Source organism: Leuciscus leuciscus (assembly GCF_965113295.1).
Source record: "Leuciscus leuciscus genome assembly, chromosome: 1".
Lineage (NCBI taxonomy): Eukaryota > Metazoa > Chordata > Actinopteri > Cypriniformes > Leuciscidae > Leuciscus > Leuciscus leuciscus.
Genome location: NC_138725.1, coordinates 19636467 through 19645220, shown reverse-complemented (window position 1 = coordinate 19645220; position 8754 = coordinate 19636467). Strand labels below are relative to the sequence as shown.

The 8754-nt window shown below is 39.4% G+C and overlaps 1 pseudogene across 1 annotated transcript; it reads left to right on the top strand.

Moving 5' to 3' along the window:
- The first annotated feature begins 2997 nt into the window (after nt 1-2997).
- LOC309509079 (interferon-induced very large GTPase 1-like) lies at nt 2998-8413 on the top strand (annotated as a pseudogene). Its single transcript, XR_014211723.1, has 3 exons — nt 2998-3148; nt 4497-5592; nt 5831-8413. The product of XR_014211723.1 is annotated as an interferon-induced very large GTPase 1-like (transcript).
- The last annotated feature ends 341 nt before the right edge of the window (nt 8414-8754 follow it).

Genomic DNA, 8754 nt, shown 5'->3' with positions numbered 1-8754 from the left:
AGGTCCAGTTCACAAAGAAAGCTAAAACGTTTAAAGCAAAAATGCAAGACAGTGGAATATGGGGGGAAAACGCAAGGTCTCGAGATGTGTTTTTTTAGAAGTTGAATTTTAACTTGAGCGCCGCATCTTTAGAACACTGTGTCAAAGACACAAAACGCGAGCGCAACGATTAAACACGCCCATCTAGCGCATTCATATTGAAAAAAACAATGGAAAATTAGCACAGTTAAATCAAACGCTTTCTGTCTGGACGGCTCCTGAATGCTTTAATCAAGACCTCTAAATTTAGTTTCCACCGATGTCTGCGTGAACATGCAAAAGTGTCACGAGTATGGAGGCTTGCTGGTCCTCAACCAGCAAAGTCATGTCACTCACTCCATGTAAGATACGCTTTTGAAATAGCCTTTATTCATTTCTCAGTCAAGTCATGAAACCATATTAGACAACATTTTTGTGAATTTGATGAATAAAGGTGGACAATTAAAAACAAACATATAAAATGATATGTGGAACAAACTCACTAAAAACATTAAATGAGAACTGAACTGAGCTGGACAATGACATCACGGTTTTCTCCAGAGCGGCTATGTATATGAATTAACTGGACTGTGACGCTTTTCTCTTCTGGAAACAAACTTTGTTGCATTATTTCCCGGTTATCCCTGTAAAGCTGCTTTGAAACAATCTGTTTTGTAAAAAGTGCTATATACATAAAGGTGACTTGACTTGTAACCTCTTACAGGACGATGACCAGACAGACGTCAGGAGTCACAGATCACCTAAAGACTGAAGAGAGAGACAGAGAGATAAACAGAATATAAGCATGTCCAGCACAGGTGACAAACACAAATAAGTGATTCAAATGATCGGCCAAGAACATTGTCATTTAATTCTGTCATTATTCAGTACAAATTTTTATGTAATGAGGAAATGAATGTAGTTTTAATTTAAAGTTCTGGAGGGGTGAGTTAATCTGAATCATGAATTTATAACCATCAGTTTTTTCCCAGGACTCCGCTACCCTCCCTCTCTCAATTCATTTCTAACTTATTTTTAAATTTTTAAGGGGGATTCTGTGATTCAGTGAAGTCATAAACTTGAGACCTACAACTGTACATCTTGGACAGCAAGTCCAATCTTTATCATGCTCAAGGATTATATGATGCATGTGAATTTGTGAAACTACTTCTTTATTACATAGCTAATTTGCTAAATTCTGTTCATTTCCTGAAGGCAACTATACTGAAAGAACTTGACTGTGTTTTGTAATGTGATCTCACACTTTCACTTTGATTGATGGCGTGGCTGGTGCTCAAGCTCCTTTAATCGCTTATAGTAAAGTGCCATTTCGATCATAGTGCGGTGCGATTTTATACTTGATGTTTTCTGTTGTTATGTCTCACTGTGGTGACATGTAAGCCCTTTACAAATGTAATGTAAATCTTTTGTTTCATACAGTGATTGTTACCCAGGATCCTGCTCGTAGGAAAAGATGGAGCAGAGATCATCCTCCTGCGAGTAAGTCTTTAAATTGATAAACAAATACATGAAGAGAATGTGGTAATTATGGTCAGAAGGATAAATTCAACCTTGACACTTGATGTTGCATTGAGATCAATAGATTTTTTATTTTTTTCACGCTTGATTTTTGAGTTCTGAAACTTACAATATATTTATATACTGACTTCTTACATGTCAAAAGATTAAGTAAAATTTGATTTCCCAATTCATGACCCCTTTTAAAGAAACTTTGATTATGGAAGTTGTTGTTCTTTTTTATCATTAGTTTTTTTTTTTTTAAACAAGACACAGTTTGGTGCACTTCTAAATTAGGATGTTTTTGATGTAAAAATCATTACATAAGCCATACTGGATGTCTAATAACATGTTGTTTTCTGTTGTGTTTCAGTGTGTGATCTGAGGACTGTTCTGGTGGGGAAGAGTATGTCAGAAAACAGTCGAGTGGGAAACATCCTGTTGGGACGAGCAGCATTTGACAGTGAAGCTCCTACAGATGTTGTAGAAAGAGTCGGAGGAAGATTGAAGGACAGACATGTGATGGTCATCAACAGTCCTCAGCTGCTCCAGAAAAACATCTCAGACCATCAGATCACACAGACAGTGAGAGAGTGTGTGTATCTGTCTGATCCAGGGCCTCATGTGATCATTCTGCTCCTCAAACATGATCAGTGTTCAGCAGAAGATCAAGAGTGTGTGGAGAAGGTGCTGGACTCTTTATCTGAGCTGGTTTTTCAACACAGCATGGTTCTCACCACACAAGAGCCCACTGAAACCAATGACATCCTACATAAAATCATTCGAAAATGCTGCTACAGACACTTCTGTCTTCAGAGAAGCAGCTCTCCCGATGATCTTCTACAGACGTTTGACGACATTGTACAAATGAATGATGGACGGCACCTGGTTTGTGCTGAAGGTTCACAGTATTTCACAATGGAGCAACAGGCCACAGAAAGATGTGAATGTGAACATATTTGATGTTGCTAGTGATAAATTTGTGTTTTTTACATGTTCTTCTATCAGTTTCAGAGAGAGAAAAGCTAAATCTGGTTGTGTGTAGAAGTGACGGGACATTCAAATCCTCCATATCAGAGCTGATCCTGCAGCAGACAGACAGAAGATCAGACGTGGAGCTTCATGGGCGTCTGATCCGTCTGGTGGAGCTTCCAGCTCTCATTCAGCTCTCAGAGAAGGACGTTATGCGTCAGACTCTCCGCTGCGTGTCTCTCCATGATCCTGGAGTTCATGTTTTCCTCCTCATAGTTCCTGAAGCTCCAGTGACTGATGAAGACAAAGCAGAAATGGGGAGATCCAGAGGATATTCGGCTCCAGAATCAACAAACACATCATGATCGTCATAATGCAGAATTCAGAGCTTCAGACAGCAGAGCTCAATGAAGAAACACAGTCTGTCATTGAGACTTTTGGAGGACGACTTTTTTTTTTTTTGGTCCCACCACACAAGTGTCCACATTGATGGAGAATGTTGAGCAGATGGTGGAAGACAACAGAGGAGAGTTTTTCTCCACAAAAACATTGTTTGAGGCGCAGGTGAAAAAACTGCTGCAATTTGAAGAGATGAAGAAGAAAATCGACTCACTAGAGACACATTTACTGTCATTTACAGGTAATGATCAGAACATCAGTTTGGGGCAAGAAAAATTACAAAAAAACCTTGATGTGACATTTACAAATGTGACATTTACAAATAGTTTTTGTGTTAGGTTTTTATTTTAAAACTGTAGAGGTGAAACATCCTAAAACAATTCTGATTGAACAAAAACAAGGTCAAAGCTCAAGCTTCAGTGTTCCACAGTAAATGTAGATTACTACAAACCTCAAACTGATCATTGTGTCCAATCACAAAATTACCACAATTCTCTGGAGCAGTGAGGCTGAACATTTATTTAAATAACTTGGTCTTTTAAAATAAAAATCTAAAATGAAATACTGATGTCCGGTTCCTGAACGAATCGTTCTTTTGAACCAGTTCTTTTTAGTAAAACGTTCGAAACCAGTTCACCAAATCAGACTGAATCGTTCAAAACAGTCTTGAGTCAGCGCTGATCCACAAGTCACAAGTTGAACTGAGACATGTTGTGCTGAGAGAAGTGATGAGCACGAGCAGCTGATACTGAGCATGCGCACACTACCAAACGTACAGGTACATCGGTTCTCGGATCACAAGTACAGAACTGAGAACAGCAGACATCCCAAGTCTCCCGGAAGTTCCGGGAGTCTCCCGCATATTGATAGCGGCTCCCTGATGCCCGCAAATCAGTTAAAATCTCCCGGAAGCAAGAGCGCGCAAGCGTAGCGCAGAGAGAGGGAGCGAGAGACCTTGCGTGTGTGTGCTAGTGTGCGTGTGTGCCTCGGGATTTTATCTCTACTCTCGAACCGAATTCATCAGAACACAGCTTCTGGGATGCAAGCCCCTGGCATAAACACTCATTTGTCATGATACACCAATTGTGTTAAAATGATTGCTTTAAACTTTGCATATTACATTTGACTTTGGAAATGCCCACGGAGGTATGTCTCTGAACTGTTCCACCAGGGATCTAAAATGTACATATTATGCAGTGACCTTCTAGAGGTCAACTTGGTCTTGTTTAAACAAAAAGATTGCAGTCAATAATATCAATAAAAACATTACTTTAACCTAATGATTTCCATCCCTGGTCCTTGAGCCCCCCAGCACTGCAGATTTTAGATGTCTACCTAATCAAACACACCTGATTGGACTCAGCTCGTTAGTAAAGACTCCAAGACCTCAGATGTGAGTGTCGGAAAGGAGAGACTTTCTTCCTCCCAATGCCTTAGTAGACCATACTAAACTATCTACATGCTACACAAGCAGACTTCTCAAAAATACAGGGTTATTAGAGATTAAATGATCACTCTGCAAGTCACATAATCAGACATTTGAAAAACTCGTTTTATGCTTAAAGACTGATGGACTTCCTCTTTTACAGGTTCAACAGAGTGTGAAAATCTGAGGATTGTGCTGCTGGGAAAAACGGGAGTTGGGAAGAGTGCAACAGGAAACACCATCATAGGAAGAGACTCATTTAATGTGGAGCAGTCTTTTGAATCAGTTACTAAAGAGAATCAGATAGAAACATCTGAAATCAACGGCCGACACGTACTGTGATCGACACTCCAGGACTGTTTGATACTGAACTTACTAATGAGGAGATCCAGAGAGAAATCAGCAACTGCATCTCCATGATACTGCCAGGACCACATGCGATTCTTATACTGATATCACTGGGACGATTCACTAAAGAAGAAACAGCAACAGTAAAGATCATCCAAGAGACGTTTGGTGAGAAATCTTTAATGTACACCATGGTGCTCTTCACAAGAGGAGATGATCTGAAGGACAAAACTATTGAACAGTGTTTGGGGAAACCTGGATCTGCTTTGATGAACCTGATTGAAGCGTGTGGAAACAGATTCCATGTGTTCAATAATAATCAGCCTGGAGACCGAACACAGGTGTCTGATCTACTGGAGAAGATAGACAACATGGTGAAAGCAAACGGAGGGAGTTTCTACTCGTGTAAGTTGTTCAGACAGATAGAAAGAGAAAAACAAGAACAACAGATGAAGATTGTGATGGACAGAGTCAGAGAAAGAGAAGAACTGATGGACAAACTAGAAGAAGAGAAAAAAAGAATGAAGATGATGATGGAGGAAGACAGAGAGAATCATGATGAAGACAGAAAGAGAAGAGAAGAAGAGGATAGGAAGAGGTGGGAGAGAGAAAAACAGATTTACGATGAACAGTTTCAGAGACTCAAGATTGAAATGGAGGGAATAATCAGAGAGAAAGAGAGAATAGGAAGAGAGAGACAAGGACAACTAGAGGATTTAGAGAAGAGACTGAAAGATGAAATAAATGTGAGAGAAGACCAACAAAAGACTTTTGAAGAGAAACTGAAACTCCTTGGAGAACAGCATGAAAATGAACTGAAGAGAAGAAGAGTGGAGTGGAGAGAGCAATATGAACGAGCGAAAGAAAAGATCATGAAGATGATCTGCTCTGAAACTGATCATTCACTACAGGTGAGTGTTCAGAGAAACTTGGAGTCAGTAATATTCTGATAAACTGAAATAATCATTGCCATGCAGACAGTCATAATGAACTGAATATCTGTTATGATTGAGTACAAAAGAAAAGGCTTTGATTATTTTTTATAGATATGTCATGTAACATGTAAACAGTATATTATTGCTTTTAATAATAACAATAGTTGAATGAAATTATTTGTTTTAGTTTACTGTATTGTTGTCTGTTAAACAGGGAGAAAACAAAGGCAATGGAACAGCAGGAGTCAGAGCAGTAGAGAATCTATTTCATAGACTTCATCTTCACAGACGGCACAATAAACTGAAAGCAGCAGATGTTCTTCGGATAACTAAACATTCATTACAGTCCCATGAGTCTTGTGCTGAAGAGGAGCTGATTCAAACTTTCATACAAAAACTACTGATGATGAACTACAGAGCAAGATACATTCATGCTAAAGAGACCAGTGACTCATTTGAAGATGAGAGTGATATTTTTAAAGATTTATCTTTATCAAACCAAGGAATGAGTCAACCTGAGCGAATTCACCCAATGGATGTTCAGATGGCTGCGTTTCACTGTGCTGATGGTCTCCTGGAGCAGCTGATGGTCACTAAACTTTCCCAGTGTCAGTACGCTCTGCCTCTGCTTGTTCCTGATCCATTCACACAACATATTGAGTTTCCTCTCTGGACATTCAGACAAATCAAAAAGAGCTGGAAGATGAGAAACACCAACAATGAAACCATCAGTCAAACCTTCCCTATCTACAAAGCAGAAACTCCAATGGTGTTTTTCTTCAGGTTTGGCTCTGTCTCTTCATCCAAGTCTGAGCTGATGAACAGTCTGATCAACGAGAGACACAACACGTTCTTCCACAGGAACTGCCCAGGCAGCAGCAGATCCAGAGTCCTGATGGATGGAGTGGTGGAGATCGCCTGGTTCTGCTCCTCTGGGAAAAACATGGATAAATTCACTGACTGTGTTGCGTTCTGTAATCTACACGGTGATGCAGGACACAATGATAAACAGCTGCAGATCCTCTCTGAAATGGCTTCAGTCAATGTTGTTATTCTGCCAAAACTTCAGAGGAATGACAGAAGCATGACAGAAGTTCAAAAACTCTACAATGACTCAAAGCCTCTTATTTGTCTTTTTACTGAGGATGTTTCAACTCTACCTGAGATGCAGAAAGGGAAATACAACATTGGTTTGAAAGACAGAAATCAGTCAGATGTATCTGAAGAACTCAGAAGAGCGATAAATGATTGTCTCTCAGATTCATCTTCCACTTTCAGACTTGAAGATGTAGCCAAACATTCAGACACCAGAGTAGATGAGGAAGATGATGATGACTGCAGGAGAGGAAGAGATGCTGCACAGCAGATGATGAGTTTACTGAAGAAGAAAGATTTGATAAAAAATAAAGAATCAATTCTGCCCTGTCAGGGGAAACTGTGGCATCAGTGGTGCCAGAAGAACAGAGAACTACATAAAATTCAAGGCGAAGAACAAGGAAATGAAAAGGAAACAAATAAAAAGAAAACAGAAATGAATAAAATCCGTGAACAGCAGAATAAATCTGACATCAGTGAGATTATAAAGTTCTTTATTACAGAAATTAACTCAAATGCTGAACATGAGAGGATGTTTTTCCTCAAATGGCTCACAATCCTCCTGGATGAACAAACTTCAGGTGGCCTCAAGTCTAATGAAAAATTGTCAACTGTAAAACTGAAAGAGAAACCTGATAAATATGGACAACTCCACCCTAAACCAAAGAAACATGTCAAACTATCTGAGGATCTTCAAGATGCAGGCTTTGGTTTGGAGCACATCATGAGGGAGATCGGTCAGATCTTTGAATCATGTTCATCTGTAAAGAAGCAAAAGAAAGGCCTGCAGTTTGACTTCTCTTCTCTCCCGAGTCTTGCCGCAGAGATGATGATCTCTGGATTTCCACTGGAGCTGATGGATGGAGATGCTGCTCATGTTCCTGTGATCTGGATTTCTGCTGTTCTAGAAGAACTCATCCAGAAACTGGGACACCAGAGAGTCTTTGTGCTGTCAGTTTTAGGGCTTCAGAGCTCTGGGAAATCCACCATGCTGAACGCCATGTTTGGGCTCCAGTTTTCCGTCAGTGCTGGCAGGTGCACCAGAGGAGCTTTCATGCAGCTGGTCACAGTCTCAGATGAGATGAAACCACAGATGAACTTTGACTATATTCTGGTTGTTGATACTGAGGGTCTACAACTGGCTGGAAGTTCAACAAGACATCATGATAATGAATTGGCCACATTTGTTGTTGGTCTTGGAAATCTGACATTGATCAATATCTTTGGAGAAAACCCAACTGAATTGCAGGAGATTCTTCAGATTGTTTTTAAGGCCTTCATGAGGATGAAGAAGGTCAGACTGAATCCCAGCTGTGTATTTGTGCATCAGAACTTTTCTTATGTCACAACTGCAGAGAAAAACATGGAGGGAAAGAAACGACTGCAGGAGAAACTGGATGATATGACAAAACTTGCTGCTAAAGATGAAGTCAGTGATGCAGAATGTTTCAGTGATGTTGCTGGATTTGATGTTCAGTATGATGTGAAGTATTTTTCTCAGCTCTGGGAGGGAAACCCACCCATGGCACCACCAAACCCAAACTACTGTGACAACATTCAGGAACTAAAGAAAACTATTACAACTTTTGCCTCAAAATCACATGGAATGATGCTGATAGAGTTAAAAGATTATATAAAAAATTTCTGGGAGTACTTACTGAAGGAACGATTCGTTCCCAGCCAACATGGAATGTTGTCATAACTTTGGCTAATGTTCTGCAAGGTTCTCTCAAAGTTATGAATAAACATTCTTCCGGTAACGTTAATAATATGTTTTTAAAATATGATTTTTTTCAATGTCCTCATAATGTTGATAGAAAACATTCTTAGCATATTCATAAACATCCTTCAAACATTAGATTGATAACTAACTTTAAATGATCTCATATGTAAGATTGTGTTTTGTGTGTTTGCCGTTTAAACAAACAAACAAACAAACAAACAAACAAAAAACACTTGAAATGTGGGAAAGTTTTGTTGATTGCCCCATAATTGTTGTTTCTAACATTTCTCTTGGATTTATGTAAAGGTTATGCAAGTGTT